Genomic DNA, 20,271 nt, shown 5'->3' on the forward strand with positions numbered 1-20,271 from the left:
CAGTTGGAGGCAGTCGCCCTCCAACAACAACGGAGGGCGGAGGAGCGACGCTCACAACAACGAGCGGAGCGCCGGGTGGCTAAAGCACAGCAAGTTGGCACAGTAGGGGGCACAGGTGGTGCATCAGCCAGTCATCTCGGTCATCTCGGTCAGTCGACCCGTGGCACCTGGGTCTGCCCCGTGACCTCCTGCCATCGGGCGTTCGACACTTCACGTGGCCTCAGGGTGCACATGGCCTGGCACAAGCGTCGTGGTGACGTCACCGCCACTTAGTGGCGAATGGCGGTTGTTGTTGTTGGTGATGATGGTGGTGCAGAAGGTGGTAGTGTTGGTGGTCATGATGATGATAATCTCTACTTGTAACGTGCACCGTTTTCTCCGTTCTCTAAGAAACTAAAGGGCTCGGAGGCGCCAAGAGGAGGCACGGCCTGGCCGTGGCGGCGCTGGAGGTGTATTCTAAACGCAGTAGCAGATGTCAACGGACGCCGGCCCCCAAGGGGTGAAGAGGGGGGGATCCTTTATCATGCAAATCTCAGCTCGTCAACAACGAGACCATTTGCATTCGAATGGCAAAACGGAACCGGTGCTCCTGGCCTGGCGCAAGCACAGCGGGGCCACAGATGCTGCGGCGGAAACTACATCGCCTCTTCCCTAATTTAAACACACGGCAGGGGGGGGGGGACGGTGGGCTGGAGGAAAGGGAGGGGAAGTCGTAAAAATAATTGTGCTATTGTCTCAGCAATGAATGTCAAGTATGGAAGTGAGTTAATACCTCGGTGGGCTCTGCGTGTCTGTGAGTATTGTGTTTGTTGTTCGAACGTTCTGACCCCGTGCCTCCTCCAGTCTAAATAAATAGAGATTCTGAAAGCAAAAATATTCTGAGTACAGTAAATGAACAAATTAGTTGGTGCTGATGCAATGGCAGCGGCGCACCAACACAGCCAGCAACAACAACAACAACTCAACACGTCCTGTGTCAATAACAACACAACACAGTGTGTGGCATAGCACGGGCCCATCACCCTGTGAGGCCACACACGCACGCGCGGCGTTGAGTCGCTCACCTGTAACACGTAAGCAGGTTAACACCATGGAACCACGGCTTGCCAGGGCCTTCTTCCATGGGCCTTCTTTATACAGGGTGCTTCCAAAAATATCTAACACTTGTTTGGGACTATCGTTTTTAATGGGGAAAAAGAACGGATAATTAATACTACACTGCAACATGATAACAAATGTAATATTAATAGCTTCAAAAACTCAAAGAGTCTCCACTTGTTCGCCATCATTGTCAACACGTGCCTGGAATCTTCTCGAGGTGGTCTCCAGAGCACGGAGGCACATTTCTTGTGGCGTTGTTGTTGCAAATTCTCAGAAGTGTTCACATTCTTTTTAAGCACCCTGTATATTAAATAACTCCCTCCCCACGGCCCAGGGCTGGGATTCAGGTTATTGTCAGCCCTAGGCACTTCTGTTTCGAAGGCACTTCCAGTGATAACTTTCTACAATTGCTACAGCCCAGCTGAAGCTGAGTAAAATACCAACAAACAACCGTCTACGATCAAGCACAAAAGAACAACGCCGCTTTGCCATCCCTTGCACTGCCACTCTCTGTTGAAAAATAAATCTCTCGAAATGTTTATCTCTGGTGGTTAATTGATCTCTCGCCTTACGACAAATAAACGATTGACACGACTCTGCCTCTTTGTATAACACCCTTCGCTATATAGTTATTCAAGAAGGTGTCTTGGTTACATTGCCTACTGTGACCTCTTGGATCGTCACGGCCCCTGCCACGGCATGCCGCGGGGTGTCCGTGGCGCGTCACTCAAACTGCAATTGTCGTCATTTTTGGAGGCTGAAAGAATTCGAATGCGAGCAAAAAAAAAGAGACACAAATGCAGTCGATCGTCGACAATACGGGGGGGGGGGGGGGTAGGGGGGGGGCACCGGATTTTTTAAAACGCCGGATAATCGCTACATCATAACTTGAAATAGCTAGATTTTTTGCACATTCTTATATATGGAATTGGCATAAATGAACATACAAATTGACAAAAATAAATATGCTACTGTAAAAAGTTTATCTTCTTTACTGTACCGTACTTGCCACTCCAATCTCGAAGACTCTGCATCATGTACCTACTACTAGTACGACTACTAGTACTACTACATTGTAGTACTACTACATAGTAGGTACATAGTAGTAGTACTGCACACTAGTATTACTACCTATACTACGTAGTATTACTAGCAGTAGTACTAGCAGTAGTACGTAGCAGTACTACTACTAGTACTACTTAGTAATACTACTACTAGTACTACTTAGAAGTACTGCACACTAGTACTACTACCCGTACTACGTAGTATTACTAGCAGTAGTACTCGTAGTACTAGCAGTAGTACGTAGCAGTACGACTACTAATACTACTAGTATCATGGTTGTATTCTCGTACTACAACTAGTAGTAGTACTACTGCGCTTTCGTGTCAACACAACCATGATGTGCATTTGACGATCGCCGGACTGGTTACAGCCTTTGGAGCGGTTTTGACAATTTCTCCGGATTGTCCCGGGACCGTCGAATAATCGATGATGATCAACTGTTCCACCTTCGCTGAAATATTTGTGTGTGTGCGGTTATTGATTGAGTGGCCGGGCCGAGGCTATTACCAACCTCACCCACACTTGAAAGCCAGGTTCAAGCGCATTGCTCGCCAGTGACGCTGCTACTGCTGCTGCATTGCCAATGGAACACAAAGCCCAGACAGATAAATTGTAAAGGTGAGTGATGAGTGCGCTATGCGGAAGGGAAACATTGCAACGAAACGTCGCCTTTTGTGTTAATTTTTTTTCCTTTTAAGGTCAATACCAATACAGTCGCCATTCGCCACTAAGTGACGGTGACATCCCCGCGGCGCCCGTGCCAGGCCAGGTGCACTTTGAGGCCACGTAAAGTGTCCAAGGCTCGCTGACAGTAGGTCTCGGGATAGACCCAGGTGCCATGCTAGCTGTACCCCCTACTCTACCACGGTATTGAGTTCATGTTTACGTTTGTTAACACTCGATGACGATGATGGTGAATCCCGTTTGGCCAGTTGCACGGGAATTGTTTCCAAGGTATGGGGGAAGTGGGGGGGGATTCCCGTGGTGCGTGAGCCGAGCTACACGTTGCGCGTGAACTAAGATGACTTGTTTAACACGTCGGCTTATATAATTGCAATACCCCCCACCTCCACCTCGGATCTCGAAACCTGATGGGGTTCAATGACGACGTCGTCCTGCACTATTTAAGACCGGAAGCAGGTGGATGGCTTCACTATTCTGGCAAATCGCCCGAAGATGCTGGATGTAATAACCAGCGAAACGTCGTACTACTCAAATTATACATGTTGTGGATTCACTCTTCAAACACACCGCTGGGCTGAAGCAGTAACTAATTGGCGTTTTGTCAACGTGACACATTTTTTACTGATCGGCCGTGTCGGGTGGTGGAAGGTTGCGACACATGTATACTTACGCGATCAAACCCAAAAGCCTTTATTATGAATAAGATGACTTGGTTTGAATGATAGCTCGCCTATGAATGTGAGTGAGCGCGAGCGTGCCGGTAACGGACCGCCTTTGAGACCGCCGCGGTTCGAGTCCAGATCGCGCTGGACATCGGGGGCGCGGGCGGCGGGGGGGTCGTCCGTTACGTCCCTGCAGTCGTCGGGGCTATAAATAGCCGGGCATTTAGACGGCAACACGAGGAGGCGATCTGCTATCAGGAGCCAGGGCAACCGTACCTGGATAGCAACATGAGACCCAGGCCCGCCCTGGTTTAAGAGACCGCTATTCATTAACAGTGTCCCCCATTATCCCATTACGTCCTAACACCCACACCCCCCCTTGTATCAATTCGCTGCTGGATAGAGGCCTCCCACGCCATCGTTTCAACAGCGGGAATTGAACCAAATCGACCGTTACAACCACTGTGGCCTCCATCTCTCAAGATATCTCTATGGGGGGGGGGGGGGGGATTTGGAGCATACTTCACCACGACGGTCAGCGCGGGTTGGTGGTAAAATAGTGGGGGCTGTGGGGGGGGGTGTGGGGGGGGTGCGTAGAAGCGGTGGTTCAGGTGTCGCCCCGGCCACTCGCGTTCGGAAATGAATCGAATGCAGGTCACTGAATTCATTGGGGGGGGGGGGGGTCGGGGCAGCACGGGGCCACGGGGGCAGGCGACCCCCGGCCTGACAGCGGCGTGAAGTGAGCAAGTCGCAAGAGGTGGTGGGGGCTCGCGCCTTTAACCCCCCCCCCCCCCCCACATATCATCTGACTCTATAAGACGGGCAACCCCCGGGCGCTAGCCGCCGATCCGGAGGTTCACAATCGTGAGATTGCCTCTCAAAGGAAAACCGCGAGGGAGAGAGACGCACACAGAAACCGTGCCCCCCAGACAGAGCGACAGCCGGTTACTGTCGCCACCCTCACCATCACCACCCACCACCACCCCCCTACCCTCACCAGCACACCCCCCCCCCACCCTCACCATCACCCCCCCCACCACCAACCCCCTACCCTCACCAGCACACCCCCCACCCTCACCAGCACACCCCTACCACCACCCCCTACCCTCTCTACCCCCCCTATCCCCCCTATCCTCACCACCACCCCCTACCCCCCCTACCCTCACCAGTAGACCCCCACCACCACCCCCAACCCTCACCCCCCTCTACCCTCACTACCCCCCTACCCTCACCCCCCCCCAGCACCCCCCCAACCCTCCACACCACACCCCCCCCTACCCTCACCAGCACACCCCTACCACCACCCCCTACCCTCACTACCCCCCCTACCCTCACCACCACCACCCCCCAACCCCCCCTACCCCCCCCCAGCACCCCCCCTACCCCCCCCAGCACTCCCTACCCCCCCAGCACCCCCCCTACCCTCACCACCACCACGTCACAAAGACAAAGCTCGCCCGTGTAGCCTTACAATGTGTGGGGGGAGGGGGCGAGTTGTGTTAGCAAGCGACTATGGTTGGCACGGAGCTCACCTGCGTCGGGTGTGGTGACGGGGACCCATCTTCGCCAGGCCCCCTTTGTCTCCCCGGCGATTACGTTTAAAAAGCACCGCGCCAGATACACACTTAGGTCCGGTTCGCCCTCGGAGAGATGTCTGGGGCAGGGATGTGAGTTGAGAAGATGTAACTCGCCACCGAATGGTAGCCGCGGTCGGGAATCTAACCCCGGGTTAAATTAAGGTGGCTCGGTTCGGAGCGCAGCGCGCTAACCGCTGTGCCACCGCTCCCCACACGTACAAAGACAAAGATCCCCCGATTACAGCCTCAATAGACTGTTGGGGCAAGTGCTGTTAGCGAGCACCTATGCAGGCCGGCACTGTGGCACACAAGGGGGTGGGTGGCCAGCATCACGCCTGGCCGCCTTTGTCTCCCAAGCGGCGATGTTTACACACCACACCAGGTACTAATTTGAGGCTGAGTCGACCTAGCAGAGGCCCAGGACCGGTTCAGATCATCGCGATCACTGGTGTTGGCCATGAGCGGGAATCTAACTCGGGTTGCCAGGTTCGTAGACACACACAAACACACACAATACACGCATACGTGCGCACACACACAAGCACGGACAACACACACACACACAAGCACGGACAACACACACACACAAACACACGAACACACGAACGCACGCCGCACAGATGGCAATAAATGATGCATGGGTCGGTGCATCAATCATTCATGGCTCCCCCCTCTACCCCCCACCACTAAGCGCGGGGGCTCAGTGCGAGTGGCTCGGCCGAGGAGCGAGGAGGATTTCGTTTCACTGCGCATTGTTGTATGCCGTGCTCTCGCGTTCTCACGTGGGGGAGAGAGGTGGAGGTGGTGGTGGTGGCGTTGGTGGTGGCGGCGTTGGTTGTGGAGGCGTTGGTGGTGGTGGAGATGGAGATGGAGGTGGTGCTGCTCGGACCTCCACCAACCCAGCCTCCGCGAGCGGCGTTTGTCCCGCGACAGTCGAACCGATGTCTGTGGAGACCAAAGTTGTCACTGCGACTCGCACGAGCTACTAACAAAGGCCACCCTCGGCACGGGTTACAAATAACAACGACATTGCGTCAGTGCTATAAAATGATGAACAAAATAAGAATCGGCGTCTGTAACCTTTCTGGCACTAAACCGGGAGTTGTGTAAAGATGTTCAAACACACATAGACACACACACACCCCGATAGCAAGACATCAAGTGTCTGCATTAGCCACACATTACTTGGGGCAAAACGGAAAACAAACATGGTCTGATAATAATAATGTGATATGCATTGTCTTTGAAACTGAATGGCCTACACCAGAGACAGCCTTCTTTCTGGGTTATCTCACCACCAGTGTCAGACCAGAGGACGCCAAAAGGTGGACAGTACAAGGACAATGCAAGTGTGAGTCCACTCGTAGCTCGCGGCGAGCAGTTACATCTATGGGACATTTTTGGCCAGTGCTGTCAAAATTATGAAAAACAAAGAATAGGTGTGTTACCCTTGCTGGCAATAAAACAGGCGTTGTGTTAAGATGTTCAAACACAAAATAGAAACCTTTTGCAAGGCATCACGTCTCTGCATTAATCTTGTGGCAAAACATGCTCTGAAAATATATGGGGCTGTCTTGAAAACCGATTGGCCTGTGCAACAGGGCTGCCATCTAAGAATCGCTTGAGGTCGCCACGAGTGCACACAACACATTAGCACGGTGGAAAAGAAGTTTAACACACAGTATAAAGACAAAGGTCCCCCGTATATCCTTTAACATAATGTTGGGGCAAGTGCTGTTAGCGAGCACCTATGAAGGCCGGAACGGCACACGAGGGGGTGGTTGGCCAGCACCACGCCCAACTGCCTTTGTCTCCCCAGTGGCGATGTTTACACGCCGCACCAGGTACTCATTTGAGGCCAAGTCAACCTAGGGGAGAGGCCAGGGACCGGTGTTGGCCGTGAGCGGGAATCGAACCCGGGTCGCCAGGTTCGTAACGCCAAGTTGGGAGTGCAGCGTGCTAACCGCTAGAACTACCGCCGCATAAGTACACACACACAGAGCTTCCGAACCTCCTTCTCGTGAGCTCACTCACTCTATTGCGCGCACTTTCAGTGCTTGCTTCACGTTTGTGGGTTCCACTGCTGGGGGAGCTGAGAGGTGGTGGGGGGGGGGGCGTGTGGGGGTCCGATGGGTATCTGCCGGAGATGGGGAGGACTTCGGTCTGTCCCGGCGTGCGAGCTGTCGAGTTCTCACCCTATCCCAGTGGTTCTTAACCTTTACTGCAGCCTTGCACCCCCCTTTTGGTTCTCAATCGTAAAAAAAAGTGGACAATGTTCATAATTACTTAGGGTTTGATGAAACAAAGTAAGTTGTACTTACGTGGCCCCATGAAAAACTTGTGTTTTGATGCTTTACCTTCTAAAACAATTCTGGCCATGTCTCGCACCCCCAGGGAGTGCGTGCACCCCAGTTTAAGAAGAACCACTGCCCCATCCTATCACTGGCATTTACCGTGGCAGAGCCCTTGCTGCTGAGAGCCTTTGGCAGGGCACACCGGTTGCTAAGCACTGCCAGTGCTCCTCCACCCGCTCTGCGTGTGAGAGTGATGCTTCGTCTTTGGTTCTTTCGGTAAAGTCACGTAGATAGAAAATACAAAATAAAGTGAATAAAAATAAAACACTAGCTTAATAACCACTGCTACAGTCTACATTATAGACTGCCAGTACACTCACCGAGGTTAAGAACCAGTCTACAGTCTACATTATAGACTACCAGTACACTCACCAAACTTAATAACCAGGCTACAGTCTACATTATAGATTGCCAGTACACTCACTCCGATTTAAAACCAGGCTACAGTCTACATTAGTGTTTTTTTTTATCTTCGTGACTTTACCAAAAGAACCAAAGAATATGAATTCCTGCAGTCACGAAAGTTTTAAGTCAAAATTTGAGAGTGATGCTTGTCGCATGGCAGTCAAAGCCGACATTAAAACACGAAATGCTCAAACCTACAACTGAACCGATAAAACATTTTTTTCCAAATGCGTCACTCAAATTTCCAACGTGCCTGTAATCACCTCCTCTCTCCCCATCTCCATCATCGTCCACGTGTCCACGATCTCGCTACACCCTCTGTCCTGTCCATATCTCGTCTCACCTCACATCGCCCTCGTCACTGCCTCTTGTCGACATCTATTTTGCCGTCTCATTCGGACTTTATAGGATTGAAAGGAAGGGGCTTCAATGATTATTCCCACCCAGGGCTCCCAGTGGGACTGCACCAGCGCCGGACATTGGAACAGGAGAGGGTTGTGTACTCAACTCAGACCACTCATCACTCCAAGGGAGATAAAGTCAGTATCACTTTGTGGGAAGTCGGCAGTGTCTGTCTTACAAGATGGACTTGCCCGCCCGATCCACGACAGTAAATGTGGAATTTCCAAAACCGGGCTCCTTGCCAAGCGTCGTTTTGCATTGGGAGCACCGCGACCCAGGAGGAGAGGGAGCGGCGCATTCTGTCTACGAGTCCACACTCGCTCCCCCGCGCTCGCGCCTTGGCGCTGTGGGTGGTAACGCGATGCCCCAGGAGGGTTGGTGGATTACTCCCGAGTGGCTTTGTAAACTTGTCCGTCTTGTGGGAAGGGCCATTGCCCGAAACGTTGTCTATTTGTTTTTTAATGCCACGTAGGTTATTAACACAGAAGTTTTCAGTGTACGGTTCAGTGTGTAAAGCTACAGGTCTCTGTGTGAGTCTATGGGTCTCTGTGAGTCTATGGGTCTCTATGCGAGTATGTGGGTCTCTGTGTGAGTCTATGGGTCTCTGTGTGAGTCTATGGGTCTCTGTGCGAGTCTGTGGGTCTCTATGCGAGTCTATGGGTCTCTGTGTGAGTCTATGGGTCTCTGTGTGAGTCTATGGGTCTCTGTGCGAGTCTATGGGTCTCTGTGCGAGTCTATGGGTCTCTGTGCGAGTCTGTGGGTCTCTATGCGAGTCTATGGGTCTCTGTGTGAGTCTATGGGGTCTCTGTGTGAGTCTATGGGTCTCTGTGCGAGTCTATGGGTCTCTGTGCGAGTCTATGGGTCTCTGTGTGAGTCTATGGGTCTCTATGCGAGTCTATGGGGTCTCGGTGTGAGTCTCGTGTGGCTAACGTAGGGTGTGGAGACAACGGCTGTCACCTTACACTGAGGTGGTTGGTTGAGCCAGATAGGAATAGCGGAGCAGCGGTGTCTCACTGTGGTGTTGATGATGATGATGACACCTCTTCCCCTCCTCTGTGAACCGGGCAACCAAGTTTGCGTTACAACTAATTTTGAGTCACAGCTGAATTTGTGTCACAGCTGAGTTTGTGTCACATCTGAGTTTGTGTCACAGCTGAGTTTGTGTCACACTGAGTTTGCGTCACAGATGAGTTTGTGTCACAACTGAGTCTGTGTCACAACTGAGTTTGTGTCACACTGAGTTTGTGTCACAACTGAGTTTGTCACACTGAGTTTGTGTCACACTGAGTTTGTGTCACAGCTGAGTTTGTGTCACAGCTGAGTCTGCGTTACAACCGAGCCATCTGCGTTACAACCGAGCGTACATTACAATGGTCCACGGTTTTTTTCTGGGTGGTGACCACAGTCTGCTGCACACAATCAGAATATTTATTGATACGAGAGCAATCCGATCAGCTATGAAGATCTTTTTCACCGATTCCCAGCAGGGAGCAGGTAAGAACGTTACAACAACAGTACGACAACACGATAGTAGTGAGAAGTACAGGACAGGCAACACAATCACCCAACACTAAACCATCCCCCCGTCCTTCCAGGCAAAGCCCACCGAGATATTAACTAACTTTTCAGAAGCAACCCGGCCACCAGAAATGATAGCTCAACAAAGTGGCTTCTCGTGTGGAAATTTATAGCATCATCATCATCATCATCAAGTGTCCGCATCAGCTGCCATACATCGAAGTGGCTCTTGTGCTTAACGAGGCCAAATTCAAGTGTCCCCCTCTCTCTCTCTCTAGCAGACGGCTGCAAAGCCGTACCGATCAATCGGCACGGCCACGCATAAAGCAGCCACGCAAACCGTGCCGGCGGGCAGACGCGGCTTGCTTGACGCACAATTGTAAAGTGTACAAACCGTGAGGTTCGGTGCGCGGCGTTTTACGCTCCTCGCCCAGAAGAGAACTCGTGGAGCATTGCGACGTGGACTCGGTGCCCGGGAGGGGAGGGGAGGGAGGGGAGGGGAGCGGGGAGGGGAGGAGAGCGGGGGAGGGAAGGGGGGGAAGGGAGGGGGGAGGAGAGCGGGGGGGGAGGAGAGCGGGGGGGGAGGGGAGGGAGGGGGGAGGAGAGGGAGGGAGGGAGGGGAGGGACGACACAGAGTCCGCAACCACCTGGAGCTCTGCTGTCCTCTACACATTAAGGTGTCCTCAGCCAATTAAGAACCCTGGTTCTGATCTTCCACGAAGCTACTCATGGTCAACCCTAAACCCGCATCCACCGCACAAACCGTGGCAGTAGATGCGGATACCCGATGCATTAGTGTGGCGACTGTGGTCATCCAGAACAGACACCGCAGTGCAACGTATAACGACGCAACGCCCCGACCCACAAATACGAAGGAGACATCATTGAGACATACTCTGCCGCTGCCGCTCCTGGTGCCGTGGTTGTCTGGCTCAACCACCTGGATGTGAAATTGGAGGTGTTGCTCTGCATCTACATCGGCAGCCACACGGTAAGAGGAAGCCAATAACTTAATGTTGACATTTAGGAGGAAACCGGAGCAAGCAGAGAAGAATAACGCGAGCTGCCAATGGGTTGATGAAGCCTGGATCCAGAGGTAGACTGATGATGGCTGATAGTTGTGGCAGTAGGAGGCAGCCAGCCGACTCAGAGAGGTCAGTGCTGAGCAGGCACCACTCAGAGCCCGAGTTTGAATCCAGGCGGGCGCCTGCGAGTAAACCGGGTTCTAACCTTTAAAGTTGATGGTCACCAATGATTCGCATAGAGATTCAAAGACTCACACAGAGACCCATAGACTCACAAATAAACCAATAGACTCACAAATAAACCAATAGACTCACACAGAGACAAATAGACTCACACAGAGACAAATAGACTCACACAGAGACCCATAGACTCACACAGAGACCCATATACTCACACAGAGACCCATAGACTGACAGACACAAATTCACACAGAGACCCAGACTCACACAGAGACAAATACTCACACAAAGACCTTGAGGCTCACAAAGAGACACATAGACTCACAGAGACAGACTCATACAGAGACACATAGACTCACAGAGACCCAGAGACTCACATAGACCCATAGATGCACACTGAGACCAATAGACTCGCACGAAGACCTGTAGGCTCACAGAGACACACACAGAATCACACAGAGACCCATAGGCTCACACAGAGACGCATAGACTCACCCAGACACACACAGAATCACACAGAGACCCATAGGATCACACAGAGACCCACACTCACACAGAGACCCATAGACTCACACAGAGACCCATAGACTCACACAGAGACCAATAGACTCACACAGAGACCCATAGACTCACCACACAGAGACCCATAGGCTCACACAGGCGCATAGACTCACCCAGACACACACAGAATCACACAGAGACCCATAGGATCACACCTGAGACCCACAGACTCACACAGAAACCCATAGACTCCCACAGAGACCCATAGACTCACACAGAGACCCATAGACTCACAGAGACCCATAGACTCACAGAGACCCATAGATGCACACTGAGACCATAGACTCACACAGACACAAATTCACACAGAGACCAATAGACTCGCACAAAGACCTGTAGTTTCACAAAGAGACACATAGACTCAGAGACACACAGACTCACACAGAGACACAGACTAATACAGACCCGTAGGCTCACAGAGACCCATAGGATCACACAAGAGAGCCATAGACTCACACAGACACACACAGAATCACACAGACACACACAGAATCACACAGACACACACAGAATCAATAGAGACCCATAGACTCACACAGAGACCCATAGACTCACACAGAGACCCATAGACTCACCACACAGAGACCCATAGACTCACACAGAGACCCATAGACTCACCACACAGAGACCCATAGACTCACACAGAGACCCATAGACTCACCACACAGAGACCCATAGACTCACACAGAGACCCATAGACTCACACAGAGACCCATAGACTCACACAGAGACCCATAGACTCACACAGACTGAGCTGTGATTAAACCGGGTTCCCGAGTGTAGCGAGTCGGTCTCAGACCAGTTACTCCAAATTGAGTTTTAGACTTAAATTTGGAACAAACATTCAAGCTATGACAATTAAAACAGAGGTTTGACTGTTAGACGACAAACATTACTCATCAAGCCCCAGGGCTTGATGCCATACCAGGGACCTGAACAGTTGCTCGCCGACTTGCCGACACAGTAATTACGATCCAACCCTGCCACCCACCCTCAGAGTCCACTTTCCTTGGCGTAACTGAAGTGGCCGAACGTTAAGTGTTGCCAAAGGGTTGGGTCCACCGACGGCTCGAGTTCAGCGTACGTTCCCATCTTCCCGTCGGACGTAACAAGTATTTGTCGAAGGAAAGGTGACTCCATTCAACTCTGTTTGCCAGCTGTTCTGTGGTGCAACTCGCACATAATGGACAGCTGGTCTTTACATCTCATCCCACCACACCCACCCCCAACAATTATTACGCAAGAATAGGAGGACTGAGGTTCAGAATGAGTCTTCGTCGAGGCTTGGTCGGGGTGATTGCGTTTTAGAATCAAGAGTCTTAAAAAAAAAGGATTATATCCCAATTTCACTCTTGTAAGCATCATGAAGAGTCCATTCGGATCTCTCAGAGCAGCGCGACCCTACTCTGTGTGATAGAACGGCTCCACGGAGGAGCAGATACCACAGAGCTACCTGCAAGACACAATCAAGTGACCCTGGCAGACTGAGACTCTGATAATCCAGCAGACTGGGTTTCATCATCGGAGTCTTGAGACCAGATTTCATGATCGAAGTGCTGGAGACCAGGTGTCCGGATCAATCTCCTCCGATGTTTTTATGTTGAACTTCTGTCGGCACCACCGTATGTAGCCAACCGCAGCTAATCCGAGTTGCGGGGGAAGGACAACGAACACAAAATGGATACTCCAGCTAAAACCCTTCTCAGCTGGCACAAAACTCCCCATTAAATACTTCTCCTGTCGCTCACACGCAGAGCGCGTCATTGTTGGCTGCTGTACGGTAAACACACAGAGTTACTATTGAGAAATTATTCAAAGCCAGTAGTGGATGCCCGATTTTTCAATCACAGCATGTTTGCGCATTTGACTTATCGCACACACAGCCTTACTAACGGGCTGCGCGCAAAGGTTACATTTTACTCTGTGGAAACAGCGATCATATTGGGCGACCTATACCCACTGGAACATCACGGGAGGAAATCACGGCTAACTCTGATCCGTCACTACGCTATGCTAGCCGTCCATCAGTCCACTCACTGCTCAAGGTCTCCAAAAACGAAACTAAACTACTCTAACAACTGTTTATTTGGCCAGGTATAGCGCTGAGCCTATATCACTCTTTGTCAGGGGGGCTCTTCTGCGTAGATTCTTATTTTACCGATACGGTCCCCATTTCTCCATAGGACCAAAAATATATAATTGGGTCTCAGTGGACTCCAAGCCATTTGGAAAGGTCACTAATCTATCATGATGGCTATTATGATAATCATCTCATGCCGTTTAAACGAGGATTTTTATTGCCACTACTCTAATAATATCCAGTAAAATGAGTGTTGAACTGCCCAAAGGTTAATTTTAACTTATGAATTATGGTCAATGAAATAATAACAGTTCTGACTTTGCCCATAAAAGCCTTGCACTTACACCAAGCTTTCCCTGAGTTTATTTTCACCGTAACCATTAGCCACAGTCAATCCACTACTGGATGAAGATCTCTCCCAAGCCACTGCCATCTGTCACGTTCCTGCGATGTAATAATCCACCCGGAGCCTGCACAACGGGCTGATTTCACTGCTCCATCTCCTCCTCAGCGGCCGCCCTCTTAGACGCGCACTATTCCTCGGCCGCCACTGCATTATCATGCTCGATTATTGCAACTCGCCACTCTACGGGATGTCTGGCAAACACATCGTCGAGCTGCAGCGTGGTGGGTACAGCGAGATCCAACCGTGTCTGTCCGGTGCTCGCCGAGCTGCATTGGCTTCCGATTGTTGAACGAATATGTTGCAAGGTCGCGCTCACTACACACACACACAAAGTGCTTGCCACAAATGAACCACCATACAGTACAGGCAGTACGCACGGATTGAAAAAACCAAGACCTACCTTAGAAAGCACGGTGTTGGGTCACCATTGAAAGAGTTGCCGAGCTCAATGGACATTGCCTGAGATAAACTGACTGCAGTGAAACGTCAGTTGCTTTTCATTGTTACATCTTTAGTGATCCAAACATCGTCCCTGCTGGCTTTGATATTTCTCCTCGAAGACACCGGTAGTAGAACCATCAACCACATCAGAACATCACCAGGTCGATGTGCACATCCCCTTGACCTCCGATTAGCGCTGTTGGCTACGTACGGTGTGAAAGAAGTTCAACATACTTACGTACATACATAAATGGAAAATTATATACGCAAGCCACAAGTAGTGCGATTGTGGCCTTGCCACAAAATCAATGGACCACACAGTAAACCCAGAGACACAAAGATACATAGAGCCTCACAGAGATACATGAATAACACAAGCCAGTGGTGCGATTGTGGCCTTGCCAACCAATCTATTGACCATACAGAACCCCACTGTAGTCAGTTCCTTCAATGGGACAGCAACACTACACCAATGCTCTTCTGAAGCCCCTCTCGTCGTGGCAAGGAGACCGCAAACATTGGCATTTTGCTGCCATAAAATAAGACGAAAATTGCCGTAGCAGGCGATACGCACACTGATCAAAAAAACGACTTTGTTTAGGTATCCTTGGGTAGCCATTGCAGAACAGCTGCTTAGCTCAATGGGCCTTGACGGACAAAAACCCGGCTGAACTGAACCGTTCATAACTTTTCCTCGTGAAGTTCCTCCTCACAAGGAAAAGAACGGAACCGCCCATAACATTTCCTTGTGAAGTTCCTCTTCACAAAAGGAGCCCTCCCACCTGGCTCTCTCCAATCCACCTCTTTATTCCATCAATTCGATCCCGGGGTCCGCGGTCGACATCCGCCCTGGATCCACGCACTTTGCTGTGGGCTCCCATCGACTGCAAGGAGTCTCCCTTGCACGGAAGCCTCCACTCCGCTTAGGGACGGCCCCTGTTGTATGAGACCTCTACGAAAACTCGCGTTCTCTCCCGGATCCGACAGCCCGAAATACGCGGCACACATTCGAGCGGTGGGCGCGCGGCGATTTCACCGGCGGGGCTGCAGCCGTCAACCCGGCTGCCCAAGTTCAATTCCAGGCCAAGGTCCTGGATTGTTACTCCCCCACCCACCCACCATTCACACGACGTGCTTACAGGACGGTGATTCAACGCAGCCTGGGGAGGCCCTCATCCAGCAGTGGATTGAGAAAGGGGCCATGCCTATACACTACGATTGTTAACTTTAAAAAGTAAAGGAACTTAAACATTATCCAGAAGAGATCTTTTGGGCTAGATCCCGTAAACATAAATGTGTCGTTATACTAAAAAACAAAGATCCCCCGTATAGCCCTAACAGACTGTAGGGGCAAGTGCTGTTGGCGAGCACCTATGAAGGCCCGAACGGTACACGAGGGGGTGGGTGGCCAGCACCACGCCCGACCGCCTTCGTCTCCCCAGTGGCGATGTTTACACACCGCACCAGGTACTCATTTGAGGCTGAGTCGACCTAGGGGAGGCCCGGAACCGGTTCAGATAATCGTCACTGGTGTTGGCCGTGAGCGGGAATCGAACCCGTGCCGCCGGGTTCATAGCGTAGCGTAGCGCTAACTGCTACACTATCGCTCCCCAAAACTCACCACCACCAGACACAGGCGATTATTAGTAAGGTTTGACACGTAAACAAAACGTGCCAATTGGCTACCAGTTCAGCACACTGCTGTGTTAGAGAGTAAACTCACAACATTTACAATTTTACACTCCAACACACAACCGGTTAATGCTGAGCAAGCAACGAATTGGCCACGTTTTGTTTACGTGTCCAACCTTACCAATTGGCTGTGTTGGATGGTGGTGGGTTTAACCCAAAATAAACTCGTTAAAGAAAGTTTTTTAAAAGCAACGGTTTTATTAACAACTTCGTTTAACTCACGGTCGAGAAGTCCGTCAATGGCGCCTGAGGCACGCGGCACCTGCTTCTTGTGCGAGCCGATTCCACAGTTTAGGGACCGCGGCGTTATTGACCTACACACAAATATATATGAATAATCAGGTGTCCATAAAAAATGTAAATTGCTTTAAAGTAGCGAATTAATTGATTCATTGATGCCGATTTTGATACAGGCATGCATTGTCACCGGGTCTGAGTATGTGTGCAACATGTGGAATTGCTTGGACAACGAAAAGTGGACGAAAATTTGATTACAAGATTTGACCCAGACAAAGAGGAATCAAGTTAAGTAAAACCGTTGAAAAAAAACTCGATTAAAAATATTGGTCGTGAAAAGCCTGCTACATGTTAAACTAACTTAAATATAACTTTTGCAAATACAATCTAAAAAAAACAAGGTTATGTAAAGTAAGTATATTCAATTTTGGTGTAATAATGAATTGTGGGCCCTTGCCAATCCACTGCTGGATGAAGGCCTTCCCATGCCCTGTTGGTAAACGGGGGTCGTTTGACCATACTTCCCCACGCAGGTCAGTGGCGGTACGTTGTTATCGTAATTTTTTGTAACGCAAAATGCCTCTGAGCCCCGTAGTGGAAACTCTTCGTTTGTCTATTCCCAAGGCAAAACGTGAAATGCACCGACACCGTAGATCTAAAAGACGCAAAAACGAAGTAAACTTTATCGCGTGCACGTAACATGCATGTAACATGTGCCGAGAGGTTGCCAGTGATGATAATGGTCGGTATCATGCTGGACTTGGAATCCAGAGGTTACAAATTTAGAGGCATGGGATAAGTTAATTAAATCATCCCCCTTTTACCACCACCTCTATTGTAAATGGGTTCTATGATCGGCAGGTCTCGGTGTGGTGGTGATGATGGTGGTGGTGGGGTAATTGGATGGAGGCAGTCGCCCTCCAACAGCAACGGAGGGCAGAGGAGCGACGCTCACAACAACGAGCGGAGCGCCGGGCGGCTAAAACGCAGCAGGTTGGAACAGTAGGGGGTACAGCTGGTGTGCATCTACCGGTCATCTCAGTCAGCCAACCCATGGCACCTGCTGTGTCTGTCCCGTGACCTCCTGCTGCACCTAGCCTGGTACAGCAGTCAACCCATGGCACCTGCTGGGTCTGTCCCGTGACCTCCTGCTGCACCTAGCCTGGTACAGCAGTCAACCCATGGCACCTGCTGTGTCTGTCCCGTGACCTCCTGCTGCTGCACCTAGCCTGGCACAGCAGTCAACCCATAGCACCTGCTGGGTCTGTCCCGTGACCTCCTGCTGCACCTAGCCTGGCACAGCAGTCAACCCATGGCACCTGCTGGGTCTGTCCCGTGACCTCCTGCTGCACCTAGCCTGGTACAGCAGTCAACCCATGGCACCTGCTGTGTCTGTCCCGTGACCTCCTGCTGCTGCACCTAGCCTGGCACAGCAGTCAACCCATAGCACCTGCTGGGTCTGTCCCGTGACCTCCTGCTGCACCTAGCCTGGCACAGCAGTCAACCCATGGCACCTGCTGGGTCTGTCCCGTGACCTCCTGCTGCACATAGCCTGGCACAGCAGTCAACCCATAGCACCTGCTGGGTCTGTCCCGTGACCTCCTGCTGCACCTAGCCTGGCACAGCAGTCAGCCCATGGCACCTGCTGTGTCTGTCCCGTGACCTCCTGCTGCACCTAGCCTGGCACAGCAGTCAACCTATGGAACCTGCTGGGTCTATTCCGTGACCTGCACCTAGCCTGGCACAGCAGCCAACCCATAGAACCTGCTGGGTCTGTCCCGTGACCTCAAGTGGCTCCTTCAAAGTGCACCTAGCCTGGCACAGGCGCCTTGCAATGGCATCAAGTGGGCGTGGAAGAGTAGACCAAATACACGCATCACTGAGTGCGTGCCAACACTGTTTTGCACAATTATTTGGCTACGTAAACCGACACACGACAACAAACACCGACATCGCCTTTAAATAAATATTCTCGTCAAGGAAAAAATATTTAAACAAAAATTAATCGCAGAAATTATTCCCCTCAAATTGCCAAGCGTCCCGTTACACAAACGATGTAAAATAAATTTATCTGAGCAGTAAACAACGAATTAAGGTATCGCACCGACGAGATATGCAATTTGTTAAAGCGTAAACAAATACACAAACATTTACGGTTTAAAAAAAGTAGAAAATGTTTGGTTATTTATAAAATTAAGTTTGAAGTTGTGGCGGAGGATGTCTCCACAACTCCCGTGAAACGTCGTGGATTGTTTAACTCTCTAACACTCAATAACAACAACCGCTTAGTGTTTAACTAAGTCACTTAACTAAGTTAAACTTAACTAAGCAACTTAACTAAGCTACGAACCTTACTAAATTGGCTGTGTCGGGTGGCGGCGGTTTTACCGACACATTTATATTAACCCAGACACACACAAATAGATTATCTCTATTATGGATTATATTGCTCCGTGTTAAACTATACAAAGTTTATGCCGCTGCTGCTGCGTGTTAAACGACTACTATGATGATAAACACGAAGTTTGTGAGGGTGAACTCACCCGGCGTGAGCAGTGAGCGCGCCAGTGAGCGAGCTCCGGGGAGTTCTGAGGTAAAAACAAAATCCTCGCCACCCACTCCACTACGCCCCGCCCCCTCTACCACATCGCCCCGCCCCCTTTCTACACCGCCCCCTCTTCCACTACGCCCCGCCCCCTTTCTACACCGCCCCGCCCCCTCTCCCACTACGCCCCCTCTACAGCCCCGCCCCCTCTTCCCTCACCTACCCCACCCCTCTCCCCCCACCACCCCTTTCTCCCCTCGCCCTGTCCCTCCCCCACCTCCCAAGCAACTCCACCGCCCCACCCCCCCACGCCATAAAAGGACATGTGACGTCATCACGCCCCTCCCTCACCTCCGTCAAGTCCCCCCCCCGGCCCATAACAGGGCATGTGACGTCACGAGACCTCAACACGCTCCCGCCCCCATTAAGGTCTGAGCCCCCCGAACCCATTCAAAGGTTACATGACGTCATCAAACGAAACCTCTCCGCCAGGTCTGAGCCCCCTTAAACCATGACAAGGTTACATGACGTCATCAAACCCGCCCTCTCCCCGCGCCCCTTCAGGTCTGAGCCCCCTAAACGCATTAAAAGTTACATGACGTCATCAAACCCACCCTCTCCCCGTCCCCCCTTTCAGGTCTAGACGCCCCCTGCCCCCCCAGAACCACGTGGTTAGTTACCACGTGGACAGTTACCACGTGGTTATTTACCACGTGGTTAGTTACCAGCACCTAGCCGGGATCCATCCACTGCTGGATCACACCGCCTCTACAAGGCCCCAAGGACCTGCGTACGTGACGATGTCTACAGTGACGTCGTCACTAAACTATATGCAGAGTTTATAGTTTGGGGCCGTCCATAAATGACGTCACGCGATTTTAGACGATTTTTGACCCCCCCCCCTCGTCACAAAAGTCAGACCCCCCTCAAATATGACGTCACAAAGCTCTGTCCCCCCCCCCAAAACCATATTACCATTTAAAAATAGAACATGCTTCAAATCGTTTTCAACTATTGTCATTGTAGTGCGTAGTTAATGTGGCGCTGCACTCTGGTGTTGTAGGAGAAAACATTTATTACAAAGTTTATTTAATTAGGTACAACGTGTTGTCTATATTTATTTAGAGTTGCGCATTTTGATGTGACGTCAAATTTCTCAAACCCCCCCCCCCTCGTCACAAATGTCTGACCCCCCCCCCCCGCCAGGTGCGTGACGTCATTTATGGACGACCACCAACCTGCGTGTTCTCTAATCCGCGTGTTCCCGTCCCAGAAGACGGTCGATCACCGTCGATTATCCGGCATCGCACGATTATCCGGCTGCTACTCCCAACAT

At 51.1% G+C, this 20,271-nt stretch overlaps 1 protein-coding gene across 1 annotated transcript in view; it reads right to left on the reverse strand.

Annotated features, from left to right (window-relative positions):
• The window catches only part of LOC144737749 (uncharacterized), a 41,231-nt gene extending 22,269 nt beyond the window's left edge, over positions 1-18,962 (reverse strand). The window contains exons 1-3 of the mRNA XM_078620608.1: positions 18,934-18,962; positions 16,376-16,467; positions 5,872-6,034 (exon numbers count right to left, since the gene is read on the reverse strand). The gene's annotated coding sequence lies outside the window, so the exon portion shown is untranslated. The remainder of the gene's footprint in view (positions 1-5,871; positions 6,035-16,375; positions 16,468-18,933) is intronic.
• Between the last annotated feature and the right edge of the window lie 1,309 nt (positions 18,963-20,271).

The sequence above is a fragment of the Lampetra planeri genome, chromosome 73 (assembly GCF_965212315.1).
Source record: "Lampetra planeri chromosome 73, kcLamPlan1.2.h2, whole genome shotgun sequence".
Classification (NCBI taxonomy): Eukaryota; Metazoa; Chordata; class Hyperoartia; order Petromyzontiformes; family Petromyzontidae; genus Lampetra; species Lampetra planeri.